The sequence below is a fragment of the Doryrhamphus excisus genome, chromosome 8 (assembly GCF_030265055.1).
Source record: "Doryrhamphus excisus isolate RoL2022-K1 chromosome 8, RoL_Dexc_1.0, whole genome shotgun sequence".
Taxonomy (NCBI): Eukaryota; Metazoa; Chordata; class Actinopteri; order Syngnathiformes; family Syngnathidae; genus Doryrhamphus; species Doryrhamphus excisus.
The window spans coordinates 19,365,103-19,382,522 of record NC_080473.1 but is presented as its reverse complement, the minus strand read 5'-3'; the positions used below and the strand labels follow the sequence as shown (position 1 = coordinate 19,382,522).

Sequence of the window (17,420 nt, the reverse complement as noted above, 5' to 3'; positions counted from 1 at the left end):
TGTGCGACTTATACTCCGGAGCGACTTATAGTCCAGAAAATATGGTAATTATATATCAGTATAGTATACTAAAGTGTGAGTTTTTAGCTTTATTTCCTTTGTTAAATCTCCTGGTTGTACCGATGTGACTTACTCCGTATTACTCTTACACTGAACATAAGATGTTTACACGCTCATATCCACGTATTCAATAAGCTGCTTTCCATCACTAGAGCGAGAGCGGTAAATGCTTTGAGAGTGGAGGTGTGGAGATGTGTGTGTCGGCTGCAAGGTCCTAATGAAATGAACCTGCATGAGGAAAGAAACGCGGGGTGGGTGTCGCCTCCCTTTGGAGTTCCGATAGGAGGAGAGAAGCAGTGCAAACTGAAAATGTAAAAGACTTTCCACCTGAAGTGCATGTTATTTTCATATTTTATTGCAGCGCTACACATAGCCACATAATGCCGGCCTCACACTGTGAACACCAAGCCCAATAAAAGGGAACAACTGCACTGAGACTAGAGTGTGATAAAGGCCAATATAAGGAAAATTGCTTGTGATGTAGCTTGTGGTCTTCAGGGATCGCAGCGCAAAAGCCCTTTAAAGGATATCAAATTTGGAGGGGAGGGCTTTATTTTGTGAATTTCAACCCTACTTTTCCACTCAGTCTGTATTTTGAGTCTACACGAGGCAGGAACATGATTTCATTGCGGCATCACATGATCCACAAACAAAATCTCCCATTTGAGTCTCTTAATAAAGTAATTACATTTCAAGAGCTCCTGCTCAAAGCTACTGCACCCCCCCCCTCAGCCCCCGTCTGTCTCCACTGCAACACTGCAAGTTGAAGAACACCTGAGCTTTCAAGACCATGCAGACCATAAAAGTCCATGATACTGTGGAACCCCAGTTTTTGCATGATTCAGACATTTTACACCAGCCATTGTTCTCGAGCACCGTCACCCCTCTATGACATCATCAACAGTCGACTCTGTAGTTCTTTGCGAACACACAGAGTTACCCCACAGGTTTTTATTGACCACGGCTGCAAAATAACTCACCCATTTTCTTTACATATGACGTTTCATCAGATTTGACAGTAAATAGTTGGTTTTATGTATGATGTTTACATTTGTTTTCAGATATTGTTTTTCTTTAAGAATAAAACTTTCGGCAATTGAGATCCTAAACCACAGGTGTGAAACTCAAGACACAGGGGCCGGATATGGCCCGCAATATCATTATGTGTGACCTGCAAAATCCTGGAAGTCAATAATGCACATCAGAAAGACACTTATTTTTCAAATAAAAAAATATGTATTGTTTTATATATATTTTAAAGTTATAATTACATATTAATTCTGTATTTGTTTACTTTTTAATATAGTTATTTTATTTTATTTTATTACTGAAAAAATTGTTTTGTGCATATTTTATATTTATTTACTTCAAAAATATATATTTAGATTATTTAGATACATGCAGTTTTTATATACAGTATATATAGTTACTTTTTTAATATAGTTATTTTTATTTTTAATTTATTTATTTGTATTTATTTTTTAATTTTTTTTATTTATTTATATTTGATATATTTGTAATTTGTTTATAGTATATTTTCATGTATATTTTAACTTTTATGTAATATTTTACAAATATTTATAGTACACTAAGTCAAATAATTAAAAATATATATTTAATCAAAAAGACAATTATTCATGCTAAATGTATATGTTCTATCAACTTTGACAGAAAATGTGTTGTTTTTTTTTGTCAAAGACAATTAAAAATGAATGATATAATAATTGTATACTCAAATTCATGTTTAATTGTAAGTTGGTGTGAAAATGCTAATAAATAAATGTGCTATGATATCATTGGCATTGACTATAGACATTGGTATGGTTTGACATAATATACTGTAATTGGAGGTGGCCCTCTGAGGGCAACCATGACTGCGATGTGTGAAAACGAGTTGTACACTCCGGGTTTAAGTAAATGATACTTGGGGTGTGAATTCCATGACTTTTAATACAAACACGTACAGAACACTAAATCTATTGAATGCAATGTGCACCACACCGGTATCATTAGCATTTTTTTTTTTACCCATCATTCTCCCATTCCGTAGCCTGCTGTACATGCAAACCAGTCCCATGCAGCACATTCAAAACAGCCGTAATTAAACAAAGTAGCAAACTAGATAAGGACCAAAAAAAAAAAAAAACCTGGTTATCCCACATGTAGAAAGTCCACACAAGTTCATGAAAATACAGCAGCAGTGTGAGAGACGTAAATTGCAGGAATCCCATCATGTTAATGATGAATGACAGACTACGCTGCCGATACAGCAACTATCCTCTCTCCTCCTGTCAACGGAGCAGATCATTTTTGAGGGAAAGAGAGCTGGCTTACCTGCCGGCTTGTCGCTCTCCTGCACTCGCTCAGGCTTTGTGAGTGTGAGCACACAATCCTGCCGTGAGGGCAACTGATGAATGTGCACGATGTGTGTGATGGCGTCTCTCTCTCTCTCTCTCTCTCGCTCTCTCTCTCGCTCTCTCCTCCTCTCTTGTTCTGGCAGCTAAAGGGGGGATGTCCTCACCTCCTGTCTGGAGAGAGGAGGGTGAACTCACACACTCTGCGTCCACTGACAAGAACACGATGCAGAAGAAGAAGAAGAAGAAGAAGAGGGAGAAGAAGCCTCATGGTGACGACCAGCGTAGCTACAGTTGCTGTGGCAACAGCCTCCTATGCCACCCTCTACCTCCATCTCTTCCTACGCTCTCCACTTCAGCTTTATGTTGAAATAGTGGGAACCGGGGGAAAGGACGTATTAAAATGTCTCACAAAGCAAGGCACTATTTTGCAGCGAACTCAAACAGTGGGCTCCTCGTGGTCACGTGATCACTAACTGTTGCTTCTGTCTTGTGAGATAAAGAGAGGGTGGTGTGTTGTGAGAGGATACAGTGTGTGTGTGTGTGTGTGTGTGTGTGTGTGTGTGTGTGTTGATGTTGCTGGGTTCCTGGAAGCAGGCTATAGTTCCTGTTTATACTCTTCCTCCCCCTTTGCTAGTCCACTGAGGCCTGCCGCACTTCGATAACACACTGCAGCTTCTTCACATCAGCACTGATCAGATGAATGCCTCTTGCACACACATTGTGCACACACACACACACACACACGTATAAACATATAGAAATGCTGTCAAGAGATTAAAAACAGGAGAGATTAATTAATTATGAGCTGTAATTAATTCATCTTTTTTTAATCTCACCTAAGTAACAGCATTTGTTTACATCAGAGTTATGCTAGAAAGATATAGATTAAGTCAAAAAATACATGCACTGCACAAAAGAATAAGGAGGAATAAGAATAAGAGTTTTACGGCTTAAAGAGACGACCGTCGTATTTCAGAGGTGTGACTCAGAGGTGGCCCAATGCAAAAAAAATGAAAAAAGACACATCAAAAAGACACTTATTTTTCAAATAAAAAACTGTGTATTGTTTTATATATATTTTAATGTAATAATTACGTATTAATTCTGTATTTGTTTACTTTTTAATATAGTTATAGTATTTTATTTTATTTATTAATGATTTTTTTAAATTTTATTTTATATTTATTTACTTCAAAAATATATATTTCGATTATTTAGACATATAAAATTTTTATATACAGTATATATAGTTACTTTTTTAATATAGTTATTTTTATTTATTTTTCATTTATTTATATATGATATATTTGTATAGTTTTACGGCTTAAAGAGACGACCGTCGTATTTCAGAGGTGTGACTCAGAGGTGGCCCAATGCAAAAAAAATGAAAAAAGACACATAAAAATGACACTTATTTTTAAAATAAAAAATATGTATTGTTTTATATATTTTTTAATGTTATAATTATGTATTAATTCTGTATTTGTTTACTTTTAATATAGTTATAGTATTTTATTTTATTTATTACTGAAAAAATAGTTTTGTGCATAATTTATATTTATTTACTTCAAAAATATATATTTTGATTATTTAGACATATAAAATTGTTATATACAGTATATATAGTTACTTTTTTAATATAGTTATTTTTATTCATTTTTAATTTAGTTATATTTGATATATTTGTCGAGTTTTACGGCTTAAAGAGACGACCGTCGTATTTCAGAGGTGTGACTCACGTGGCCCAATGCAAAAAAAAAAGAAAAAAATGCAACTCATACACAATAATAATAATAATAATAATAATGATAATACCCCTGCTCCCTATTCATACCTAAGACCTTGTATTACTACTGACTCACATGGCTTTTATTGGTCATTTTTTTTACATACTGTACAATACAAAAAAGAAACAATGCAATGGAGGACGAAAACAGACCACCTTTCCTTTCGCCATCTCCTGTGGCGTCTGAGTGGGCGGAAGGCCGTCATCGTCCTTCAGGCCCTTTAAATCCTACAGTGCAATCATTGCACTCTCAACCTCGACTGCTTAGCCGCTCAACATGGAGACTTCTTGTTCTACGCCTGTAACTGTCACGTCCCCCGTGAACGGACTTAGTGGGCTGCAGACCCACTGTGACCTTCCAGCCTCCGGACTCAGCGCATGTGTGATCTCACGTGGGCAGTGCCACCATGCTTAAGTAATGGAGGAAATCTGAAAGGGTTCTGCTTGATGGTACACGTTGCTCAAGGTCACCAGAATTTCTCCAACAACCTGTTCCCATGAACCTTGTTGGATGCTTTCTTGGTGGAATAGGTGTTTCGCAATACATGCATTAATGCAAAATTCCATATAAAGCGCCCCCTTCTTTTAATGGCAGTGTTCCGACTCCGTGGATAGCTAGATAGAACCCAGACCCTCCACAGCCACCAAGCTGAGAATATTTTTCTCCATGTAAATTATGAATGGGATATTTGTCATGGAATTGCAACCACATCAAAACAATGAACATGCATTTTCATGTACGTTTAACAGCTGGCATCTTTGTGCTCCAGGTAATGAAGGCTCCATGAATTTCATTTCAGTAATGACGAACACATTTGAAGACCGGGATGATTAGTCGGCCCTCTCTGACTAATGATAGCGGCAGGTGTCCACGGCCCGATGTTCTGCATCTATTCATTTAAGACATCATTTAAGACACTAACTTACACACACACACACACACATGCATTGCTCATTGGGATGATTCATTCCTCTTACGTACATGGATCATTCATTAAGCTCATGCATAATAATATTAATGAAGGAGAAACTGCTAGAATTACACATTTATATATCAGCGTCTCGTTCTTTAATCCCATTTTCTGTCTGTGTATGTGTGTATGGGGTGCATGCATTATGTTATACTGTATATACTATACAGTACACAGCTACAGTACATGAATATTACAATAAGGGCTTTCTTGAGCTGATCTCTGTGATCACGTTCAAACTGTGTTTTCTTTGACAAATTGCATACTTTGGCCTAATTGTTGAAGAAATGTCAGAGGGAGCCATAGTATATCACATAACACTGAGCAAATACAAATTGTGGTAGTTGCTGATGTGAGCGGTAGGGGCTCGGGTAAAATAAATAGCACATCTGAGGCAAAGACAGTGTCAAAGGCTTAAAAATGTATCTTTTGAACGTCATATACAAACAATCTTTGAACGCATGAAGGTGGTTAGAAGCCAAACAAGTTAAGTTTAAGACAGAAAGAAGGCAAAAATGTTTGTGATCTTTTGTTTATGGTGGTTAATTGGTTCCAGACCCGTCCCTGATTTGTGACTTTCTGCAAACCTTATTTATAAATCAAATATTTCCATAGTCATAGGATAAAAAAAACTTCTAAATATGTTTTGTTACCATTGCTAGAGCCTTCAAGAGATGAAATAACACCCCTATAGTCACCTTTACATTCCTGTGACCCGATATAATGGAGAGAAAACATATGACATAATAAAGACTCACACATGCTGCCATGAATTGACTAACATTATCACCGGTCATCAATGGTCAATGGTTACAACATATCAACAATTAGTATTTGAATGCGTCTTCTGAATGCCTTTTATTTAAATTTTACTTAATTTAACCATTTTTATCTTTAAAAATGCACATCTTCGGCCGAGAATATATAAAATGTACAGAAATATGAATTTTTAAACTAAAAATAGGTAATAGTCAACCAGGAAACAGTTGATTTATTAAATAATATATTTTAAAAACGGGTGATAGAGTGAAGCTGCAAAAGTCGAAGTGGCAGGGAACATTTTTTGTTATTACCATTATTTCCGGTGTATCAGACAGACCGGTATTTAAGCTGCACCCACTAAATTTAGAGGGAAAGGCAGATTTGTACATACTGTATAGCCGTGGCGGACATAGGCACTGTCTATTTGTTGGAAAGCAATGCATGAAGGAAAGACGGTAAAATTGTTGTTTTTTATTCTCAACTTGTATTGGTACTTAACTTGTGTATTTCTTACCTACCCTTTAAGATGACACCGTGAATCGGACTATAATATTGAGATATTGAGTAATGACCTCCTACGATTTCCAATGGATTGACAAGCTAGTTCCATTGAGTTCCATTGTAGCTTGTGATTGACTTCTGCCAAAGAAAGTTACTGCAGCAAAGTATTTAAAGGAATACTAGTAGTTTTAAGTATTGGAGATGTCACAAGATTAGAACATAGAACATTAGAATATTAGAATAAAAGCCACAGAGTTCAAAGTGTAAGAAAGTAGTAGCACGGGAAATTATGCTACCGTCACTAAGGAAGTAGGCCAGGTTTACTTGTTAGAAGGGCAATCAAGAAAGTACATAACAATTATGGTCTTGCATCATTTTGGATTGTATGTATTACTATATTGTTTGGAAGATAAATTGTAGAAAAAAATGACCCAAGAAAAATTCAATAATGATTATGTCATGGGGCTGCACGGCGGTCGAGTGGTTAGCGCGCAGACCTCACAGCTAGGAGAGCAGGGTTCAATTCCACTTTCAGTCATCTCTGTGTGGAGTTTGCATGTTCTCCCCGTGCATGCGTGGGTTTTCTCCGGGTACTCCGGTTTCCTCCCGCATTCCAAAAACATGCTAGGCAACTCCAAATTGTCCATAGGTATGAATGTGAGTATGAATGGTTGTTTGTCTATATGTGCTCTGTGATTGGCTGGCGACCAGTCCAGGGTGTACCCCGCCTCTCGCCCAACGACAGTTGGGATAGGCTCCAGCACCCCCTGCGACCCTCGTGAGGATAAGCGGTAGAAAATGAATGAATGAATTATGTCATGGTGATTGTTTTTTTTTATTGGCCGATGGGGCACTTACGATGGAGCCCCATGAACTCGGCCTCGAAATGAGTGGCCAGGAAAATGAATCATTTGACTCTGTCAATTTTGTCAGTTAACATTGTGGTTGTTAACATTGTTAACAGTTAACATTGTGAATTTGAATAAATGACCTCATGACTGATCATATCAAAAGTATGCTTTTCCTGGTATGTATCCTACCAACGTGGGGTCCAATCTGTAATAGCTATAATATCATATAGATTGGCTCACAGATCATGAAAATCCTAATTATTTTTGGGGTTATTAGTAGGGATGTCTGTTAATTATCAGCCCGATATCAGCATAAAAAATGTGATATCGGTTGATATCAGTATCTGATTCTTTTCCCGATCATGAAAGCTGGCCACTGCAAATACATCAGTTGGTTGCCGTGGTATCAGTCCCAGTATCATAAACACCATTAAACACCAGTGTAGTGGCAGCACTTAAAATACATGACAAAACTAACGTGACACTTGAGTATTTGATTTTATCATTATGTATCCCATGAATATTAACTACAACAAACATCGAGTTGTATATGGAATAATCCGACAGGGTTTAAGTTTACAAGACACAGAGCTAATATGTCCTCAGCGCTCTTTCGCTCCGTTTTGTGAGCCAATTTATCAAAGAATAAGACAGTTCTTTGTTCCATATCTAATATTCTGATGGTATTCACATCATGATAAAGTTAAAGGAAAACTTCACTTTTTTGGAGACAGGTGAGACAGGAACCCTTACAGTCTGTCTTTTTCATTTCTGTGCCTTCTAAAGGTATAAAAACAGCTAAAAAGATGCATCTAAGAATTCACGTAATGGGACACATATTCCACCTGTAAAGCCTTCTGATAAAAACTCCAATGCGCCAACAACGCTCCAATTTACATATAATGTGACAAGCATATTAACCAAGCTTTTATTATTATTGCTATTAACATTCTTTGGCAAGTGTTCATTCATTCACGCCGCATTGAAGCAGTAATTCATGACAGCTGACATTTCTCTTTAAAATCTCATTTTTATTGCGCTTATGCAATATTGTAATTTTCAAAGACACTGAATTTCCATTATCTGTAAGCCATAACCATTAAAATGGCCATAAATAAAGGGTTGAAATATTTCACTCTCTGTGATGAAATAATATAACATATGGCTTTCACTTCCTCAAAGGAGTGACAAAAAATACTGAACTTTTTAATGAGTTTTTTTTTTCTTTTAGATCTACCTGAATAATACATTCCTCCTCCATGCATTGTCTACAATGTACATAGGACATACTTAGCCAATAGTACAATAGCTTCCAGAACCTATCATGATAAGTGAATTTTATATTAATTAATATTTTTTAGAGCATAAAAACACATATATAATGGAGAGAAAAACATAATAAGACATAATAAAAAGTGTATAATACGACAGTGTATAATACGACATATCAACAATGCGTATTTGAATGCGTCTTCTGAATGCCTTTTATTTCAATTTTACTTAATTTAGCCATTTTTATCTTTGAAAATGCACATTTTAGGCCGAGAATATATAAAATGTCAACTAGGAAACAGTTGATTTATTAAATAATATATTTCAAAAACAGGTGATAGAGTGAAGCTGCAAAAGTTGAAGTGGCAGGGGACATTTTTTGTTATTACCATTCATAAGAAATTAGCATAAAAAGCATAAAAACCTGTTTACAACCTTCTGAATACACAATTTAACATTATTAGAGCCCTCGATATGTGAAATAACACCCCTACACCCAATATAGTAGACCTAAGAATAAAATAAGACAAAAAATTCATGCTTGTGTATGTTGCTATAAATGTGTTCTCTACGCGAGTGGGATGGTGGGCAGACAGGAAGTGAAGCTGTGGGTTCAGAGATGCGTTTCAGCTTGGTGGAGATTTTTTATTAGGGATGCCTGTTGTCAATTTGTTCATTCATGTTCTATGCCGCTTGACACTGGGGTATGCTGGAGCCTATCCCAGCTGACTTTGGTCTGGTTGCCAGACAATGGCAGGGCAAAACAACCATTCACGCTCACATTTACAGAGACAATATGGACATTTTAGACTCGCCAGTTAACCGAACATGCTTGTTTTTGACTTATGTGAGGAAGCTGGAATATCGTTAGAAAACCTACACACGCACGGGGAAATGCCACTGTGTGTGCCTGTATTGTTCAATCACTCAAACCTGAAATGAAACAAGTCTGGTGCTTGTGTGTCTCACCCAACAGTACAGTAACATTATTGACATCTAGTGACCAATGCATTCAACGTCTTTGAATGCATCTTCTAAACGTCTTATTTTGTATTTGACTTCATTTAGCAAATGTTGTGCTTAAAAATAATTAATTTAAGCAACAAAAATACTAAAGTAGAACTCAATATGCATATTTCTTGACTGATAATAGGCTATAATATATAATAATATATTATGGAGAAAGCATGACTGAGTGAAACCACAAAATTCAAACATTGAAGTGGCGTGGGACGACTGTATTTACTTTGGTGTTTTTGCAGGATACAAGATTTATACCTCAAATGTGCTGACTCATGGTGCCTTTGGGACCGGCAGGATCATCTCCAGCCAGCTCGTACTGTCCTGGATCCATACTCTCTCCACTCTCTTCTGTTCCTCGCAGACATGTGATCCCTTTGGCGTATGGAACATTCTCAATCTTTGTGGTTGTTACTGCACAATAAATCAACAGCAACTCTTCCTTGCAGCCTGACACGGGACGAGAGAAAAAGCTGCAATCTTGAAATTCTCAGCTCCCCTAAGCTTAGATATTTTACCGTCTAATCTCATTTTGGGGATGATTCTCATTTTATCGCTCAAGCAACATCAACAGCTAATCAATTTCACTGAACATTGAACTATTTATTTGTCAGAATGTGTTTTATTTTTTGTTTCTTTTTAAATCTCAGTTTTGATATCATCTTGTGTCTCACATATTAGCTTTTGCAAAAAATAAAAAGAGCAATCATGACATTTTCCTCCTTTAGCTAAAAATAAGTCTCCTTCCAGGAGGAGCTGGCTGTCTTAATTAACTGTGATCCCAGGTGTACCGTAACAGCTAAATGAAATTTAAAAGAAAAAAAAAAAACAGCTCACACAACACTTTGTGTAAGAGCCATTGACTGGTACACTAGTTGACATGAATATCCCCTTTTAATCCCTCTTTTCTCTCTCACAAACACTGGAAGCATGCAAATCTGTCTGATTTTCCCCCTTTTTGGTTGGCAACGGTAATCCAAAGCTGCAATACTAATAGCATTTGCAAAGCATATCCGATCCCTTTATAGGATTCTCACGGGGAGCACATGAAGAAGCTCCTGCACAGAGAACTACTCTTCCCATGATGCAACATGCCCATATTTACGCTGGTGATCGGACTGCAAAATATTCATTCATTCATTTTCTACTGCTTGTCCTCACGAGGGTCGCATTGGTGCTGGAGCCTATCCCAGCTGTCTTCGGGCGAGAGGTGAGGTACACCCTGGACTGGTCGCCAGCCAATCACAAGGCACATATAGACAAACAACCATTCACACTCACATTCATACCTATGGACAATTTGGAGTCGCCAATTAACCTAGCATGTTTTTGGAATGTGGGAGGAAACCGGAGTACCCGGAGAAAACCCACGCATGCACGGGGAGAACATGCAAACTCCACACAGAGATGGCCGAGGGTGGAATTGAACTCAGGTCTCTTAGCTGTGAGGTCTGCGCGCTAACCACAAAATATTCAATGGACTCAATATTGAGAAATGCATATGCAATATGCAATCCTGATCAAAAGTTTAAGACCGGTTAAAAATGGCAAGAATGTACATACCCTACCCCTCCATCTGGTACTTTTACAATCAGTAACTGTTACATTTGTTCACTTCCTGCTTTCCTAATATAGTTTTCCCTATATGCTTTCCCTATATAGACTTTTCGGCCATTCTTGTTGAAATAATCTCAAATGTTCACAGAATGAAAACAAATCAATATTTTATATACATTTTTTTTTTTATCTGTGTTCAAATCAAATCAACTTTATTTGTAGAGCACTTTTCCTGCAAGGACATGCGACACAAAGTGCTTTACAGAATTAAAAACAATTACCACAATTAAAAACAATTACAAAAAAGCCCCTCCTTCCCACCATCTATACTACACACACCCACCCACACACAATCACACACAATAGGGAGACATGGATCAAGGAAACGCCACCTTTGGGGCCGTCCACACTGGGAGGAGCCGCAGGCCGTGTCATCGGGGGACCAGCACCCGGGACCCCCAACTCCGACAGACGGGCGGACCCCCACATCAAAGGTAGGAACCCCCAGCCAGCTGGGTCGAAGGGACCAAAGGACAGCACCCCCATCAGCAGACCCGACACAGCCCCCATTCATGCTGTTCCCACTCAACAGAGTCACCCAAAACACTTGATGAAATGGGTTCCATAATAAACTCATGATGTTCAATCAACTATCCACTTTCATGAAGCTAGATGTAGTAGTTTAAAATGATGTCAAATGTTTTGGGACGCCCTGTATATCAGATTCCACTGGATTAGTCTAAGAAAGAAATGAAGGGTTTAGTGCTTATAGGAGTCTCAAAACCATGTTACCCTCTAAGGAAGGGGTGCTCATTAAGTCGATCGCGAGCTACCGGTCGATCGCGGAGGTGGTACTGGTCGATCACTGGTCGATCGCGGCGTGACATTAAAAAAATATCATCCTAGCATCAATGCCGTCACTTGATTGATATACAGGGCAGCCATTCAGATGACAACTGAATGTTGCCCTTCGGGCGACCAATCAAATCAAACAACGTCAGCAGAACTTACGATGTCAGCCTATCATCCATCCCCGTTACTTGATTGACATACAGGACAACCAGTCAGATGACAACTGAATTTTGACCTTTAGGTCACTGCTCATGCGTAAACAACGATGCAAAGTGCTAAGCTAGTCGGCGAATTGCGAGATTTTAAAGCCCTCGCTAAAGTTTATGGTCACTAAAATGAGTGAAGGAGCTGGACCAAGTAAAAAGGCAAAAACTGGACCAAGTAAAAAGGCAAAAAACATATCACTTCCATACGGATATGGAATATTATACGGATATTGTGATACGGATATTTTCCATGACTGATAAACATTTGGAAGTGTGCTTGAGGCTGGCTATCAGCAGCTACTGTCCGGACTATGCATCCCTGGCTGGTTCAATTCAGTGCAAGTCATCAAAGTAAACTCAGGTAATTACAAAAAATGTTAATAGTTAATTATGTGTGTTTTGCAATATTGGCTCATTTGGTTATGTAAGGTACATCAACATACATTGTACGTACAAATAATCCTCAATACATTTGAAAATAAATAGATGTTTTGCATTTTTGTAGTGGGTAGATCATTTTGACTCGGTCATTTTAAAAGTAGCTCGCATGCTGAAAAAGTGTGAGCACCCCTGGTCTAAGGCTTCCAAGTAAAACTGAGCCAGCCCACAGTGGACTTCCCTCCAGACCCCGTTAGCTGGCCTGCCAACCACTCGACGGCTTCCATTTCTCAGCTCTGACCCAATGCTCAGCGTGAGTCACTGGTTTGAAAAATGGTTGCAGGCCACCGCAGCTTTAACGTGCACCTTCCAGAGTCAATATTGTTTTTTTTTCTGCTGTTTATGTCTGAGGGAGAAGCGGAAATAACGAGAGACGAAAACGAAAGAACACACGCCATAGAAGCAGTTGTCAGGCAGAGCCTAATGATTGTAGATGAAAGCTGACTCGTGGAGATAAGTCAATTCTTTGCTCTGCTAGTTTCACTTCTTTGTTTAATGATTTTGCTCCGCACTACTAATGCCAAAGCCTGTTGCCCTTTTTCTTTTTTTTGGTAATATGGCTCTTTTTCTTATGTTTTAGCCCCTCCCACCACATGTTTGCACAGAACACTTAACTGTTCTGCACCCTGTATGATATTTAGGAGTGATTTCTGACACCACATGCAAGAACCTGTGTGCAATGTTTACATAAAAGACATAATGTTGCATCTACAGGGCTTCTGTGCAGTCCAGAGTAAGGATGGAGCGACACAAGGGCTATCAGAAACGTAAGGAAGATGCAAGACTCCGGCTTAGGAATACTGTAAAAGCTGTTTATAGAGGCAGCAGGTCGTTGAAAAAGCTTAGCTGTTGGTGCCATGCCAGCAGTGATGGGATGAAACGGAGAAGAGAAGAAGACGCGAGAAGAAAAAGCCTCCACAGAAGAGAGAAATCTCAGGTGAAGAGTTTTACACAGAGCGAGAACGCAGTCTGCGAGAATGCTTCCCCGTAGAATTGGATCAAAGTCATTGCCGTCTTCCTGCAACAGCTCTACCACTTTTATTTCTACTGAAGAAAGGACAGCATTGATCTTTTTCGCACACATCTCTTTCACACACAAATCCACCCACTGGACACTTCATTAAGTACACCAGGACAATCTCATGAGATCCATTGCAAGAGCTCAATCAGAAACTATGCAGTTGTTGAGATGTTGAACAAATGATCAGCTTCATAGATGGTAATGAAAAACTTTTGGTTCCACCACTAATGCTGTGAAATCTTAACATGAAGGAAGAACAACTACCCACAGTATAATTGCTGTGTATTACATCTCATCTGATTGCACTGAACAAAAGTCTCAGAAGCACAAAATGAATACAGACCCACCGTTGGTACGATCTTGGCGTTCAGAGAGAAGATGATCACATTGTTTTTTTAATGTCCATGAATTGCTCGGCATTGAGTAAATACCAATATGAATACTCAACACACATACAATAACATAATAAAAAAAAACACAATTAGCATTGGCAAACAACCTGAGGTGAAAGAGGAACACGAAAAATATGTCTATTCATGGTGTGTTCAAGGACCGCTGGGAATAAACGCTTTGCAAAACATAATGAAAGAAAACTGCAAGTTGTTTGTAGCGGATAACTGGTTTCAGACTCGACCAGGATACAGGATTCATTGTTTCTAAATGGAATATATTGGCAGTTAAAGCATAGAAAATTATTTTATGTCTTTCTAAATACGGTTTTTAACATCATTAGGGCCTTGTAGACGCAAACTAACACACCTTTAGTCACCCCTATTATTCAATGTTTACACCACATTACAACTCTTATGCTGCAGGGACTAACTAGCAAGCTAACCAGTTAGCCTCAAATTTATGGCTTCTAAACTTAAGAAGCCAAAATCTTACCATTTCCACACGGGGTGGGAGGAGAAGTTTTTTCTTCATTCTCATGTAGGACATGCTATGGCTGACTTCATGTAGTGGTAAGGTAATATAACGTAAGGTAATGTCTCAGTGTTTTGTATCATTGCTGCTACCTCGTGACCAGAATACTACATATTACTACATACATTTGACTAATAGTAGAACGTAGTCTACTACTAAACATCATTTATTTATGAATTTCAGATTAAACGTGATATACCCCAGGAGACAACTTCAGTTATATTATTTTTTATAATATTATTTATTTTATTTTATATTGTTTTTCCAATAAATAATGGCTTTTATTTCTAAAATTGCTATGTATTTACACAAAAGTTGATGTCATTATTTACAAAACTGAAAGGCCCAGGGGTTGGGGACCACTGGTTTAGGGGTGCAACAAAAAGTTATGTCACAACCACCGAACAACAGCCTTAATTAAGGTTAATTAATTAAGGTACTAGTTTTATTATTAAAAATGATTAATAATTTAAATTATTAATATTTTTTAATAATAAAACTTATTAATTGTTAATTATTAATAATTTTAATTATTAATCATTTTTAATAATAAAACTATAATTCTCATCATGCCACCACTATAACATACCCAAAAAAGCTAATTTTGCTTTTTGCCACAAATGCAACCCACCTGAACAGCACATAAAATTCTACCCATAAGTATCATAGCAATGAATCCCACCAGTCTTCTACACCATGGAGTCACAATATGTTTAAAAAGGCATACTCCACGGGCTATACAAATGCCACAATGGCACAAGAGGCAAATTCGGAGCATCACTGAAGCCATTATGCTTCTCCTAGAGACCATTACGATCTGCACAAACGTTGATGACAATCCGTCTTGTGAAGTTAAATAAAGATTACCATGCACAGAGTCACAGAGCTATAGCATATAACAATATACAGGGTCACGCTCGACGTTACAAATGCAAATAAAAGGAACTGCGGCAGAGAAAAAGAGGATAATCTGTTGCATGTTCATTCTAAATGTGTCTCCATCTGAGCAAAAATCCAATTTAGGTCCACCCTGCCTTGACCACCAAGCCATGCATCCCACCCCCCCTTCACTATTCACCAAACATAAGTCAAGGACAGTGAGTCAGCCAGCCGATATGAGCCTCATCTAATCCAATCCAAGGAGGTGAAATGGGAGTCACAGTGAGACAAGCAAAGTGTAGCCATGTCACAGTGAGGGACCTCTGGCCCATCTCACATTTCTGCTACGGCTAATTATTTAAAATAAAACTGCATTTTGGGGAAGATTTTGCCCATTATCCACAATCCTAATGTGAGAAATGAACCCATGTCTTTCTCTGAAAAGAGGCAGTTTATAGGACGCAGCATTCCACCTATGAAGCCTTCTGAAAAAACTTCCAAAAAGCACCAACAAGGCTCCATTTATATAATGTAACTTGCATATTAACCAACCATAGCAACACTGTTGACATTGTTACACCAAAGAACTACGTTACTGGTGTAGTGACTCCTCGCCACACCACACTGGCTCACGACTAGCTTCACCACACACTCGCTCACAGCGCCGTGCTCACAACGCCCTTAGCAAAAGGTAGCACTACATATCTGCTTCTGTGTTTTTGCTTATGAATTTGGAAAAGTTAAGGCTAGGTGTAGCGTTTCTTTCTATGTTGCTATGTAAAATCAATGCACCCAGGAATTATGTTGTCACGAATGTACCTGTTGCTACTGTCAACTCTTGGCATTGTGATGTTGTGGCGATGACATCAGAATGCATCCGTCCATTTTTGATACGAGGGTCGCGGGTATGCTGGAGCTTATCCCAACTGTCTTTGGACGAGAGGCGGGGTCCACCCTGGACTGGTCGCCAGCCAATCACAGGGCACATATAGACAAACAACCATTCACACTCACATTCATACCTATGGACAATTTGGAGTCGCCAATTAACCTAGCGTGTTTTTGGAATGTGGGAGGAAACCGAGCACGGGGAGAATATCCACCCAAGCGGATATTCGAACCCAGGTCTTCCCGATCTCCTGACTGTGGCGATCCACTATCCACTCGTCCACCGTGCGGCCAGCAATGCCAAATTACATGTAAAAAGCATGTTGGAATAATAACAGCACGGATTCAGCAAACAGAAGTTTACAGTAGCTTCAACAAACAAGAACTTAATAGAAGGAAAACTCAAATTAGCAAAGCAGCCAGACACAAATTAGCCAAAACAGGAAGAGTTACCAAAGCAGCAACACAAATCCGGAAGCAAGGCATAAAAGTAAAAAGACAGTACCCCCCCTCTCAAGGACAAATTTCAATTGTCCTAAAATCCCAAGGGGCCAGGGCCAGGTAGGCATGTACGGCCTCAAGCTGGGTGAGGGTGGTTGGATGTGGGGTTTTTATTCTGTGTAGACAAGGAATAATATATGTTTTGTTGGGATGAGGTTGGAATCTGGGTGGTTAAGGGGGTGGGACTAGATAAGTCTTGACTTCTTCCCATTCCCTTTCGGACATTCATTCATTCATTTTCTACCTGCTTTTTTCTCACGAGGGTTGCGGGGTACACCTTGGACTGGCCGCCAGCCAATCACAGGGCACATATAGACAAACAACCATTCACACTCACATTCATATACCTATGGACAATTTGGAGTCGCCAATTAACCTAGCATGTTTTTGGAATGTGCCCGGAGAAAACCCACGCATGCACGGGGAGAACATACAAACTCCACACAGAGATGACCGAGGGTGGAATTGAACCCTGGTCTCTTAGCTGTGAGGTCTGCGTGCTAACCACTAAACCACCGGTATTTTTATTTGTGTTGATTTATGTTTGGTTTGTTGTGCTTTGGATGATGTTCGA

General features: G+C 38.6%; 1 protein-coding gene across 2 annotated transcripts in view; it reads right to left on the bottom strand.

Moving 5' to 3' along the window:
• The window catches only part of LOC131134153 (muscleblind-like protein 1), a 155,143-nt gene that overhangs the window by 93,628 nt on the left and 44,095 nt on the right, over nt 1–17,420 (bottom strand). The window contains exon 1 of one of the 2 annotated variants that reach the window (XM_058079082.1): nt 2,395–2,510. The exons of the other annotated variant lie outside the window; for it this stretch is intronic. The gene's annotated coding sequence lies outside the window, so the exon portion shown is untranslated. Of the gene's footprint in view, nt 1–2,394; nt 2,511–17,420 lie in introns of those variants that run through there. 2 annotated transcript variants of the gene reach the window in all.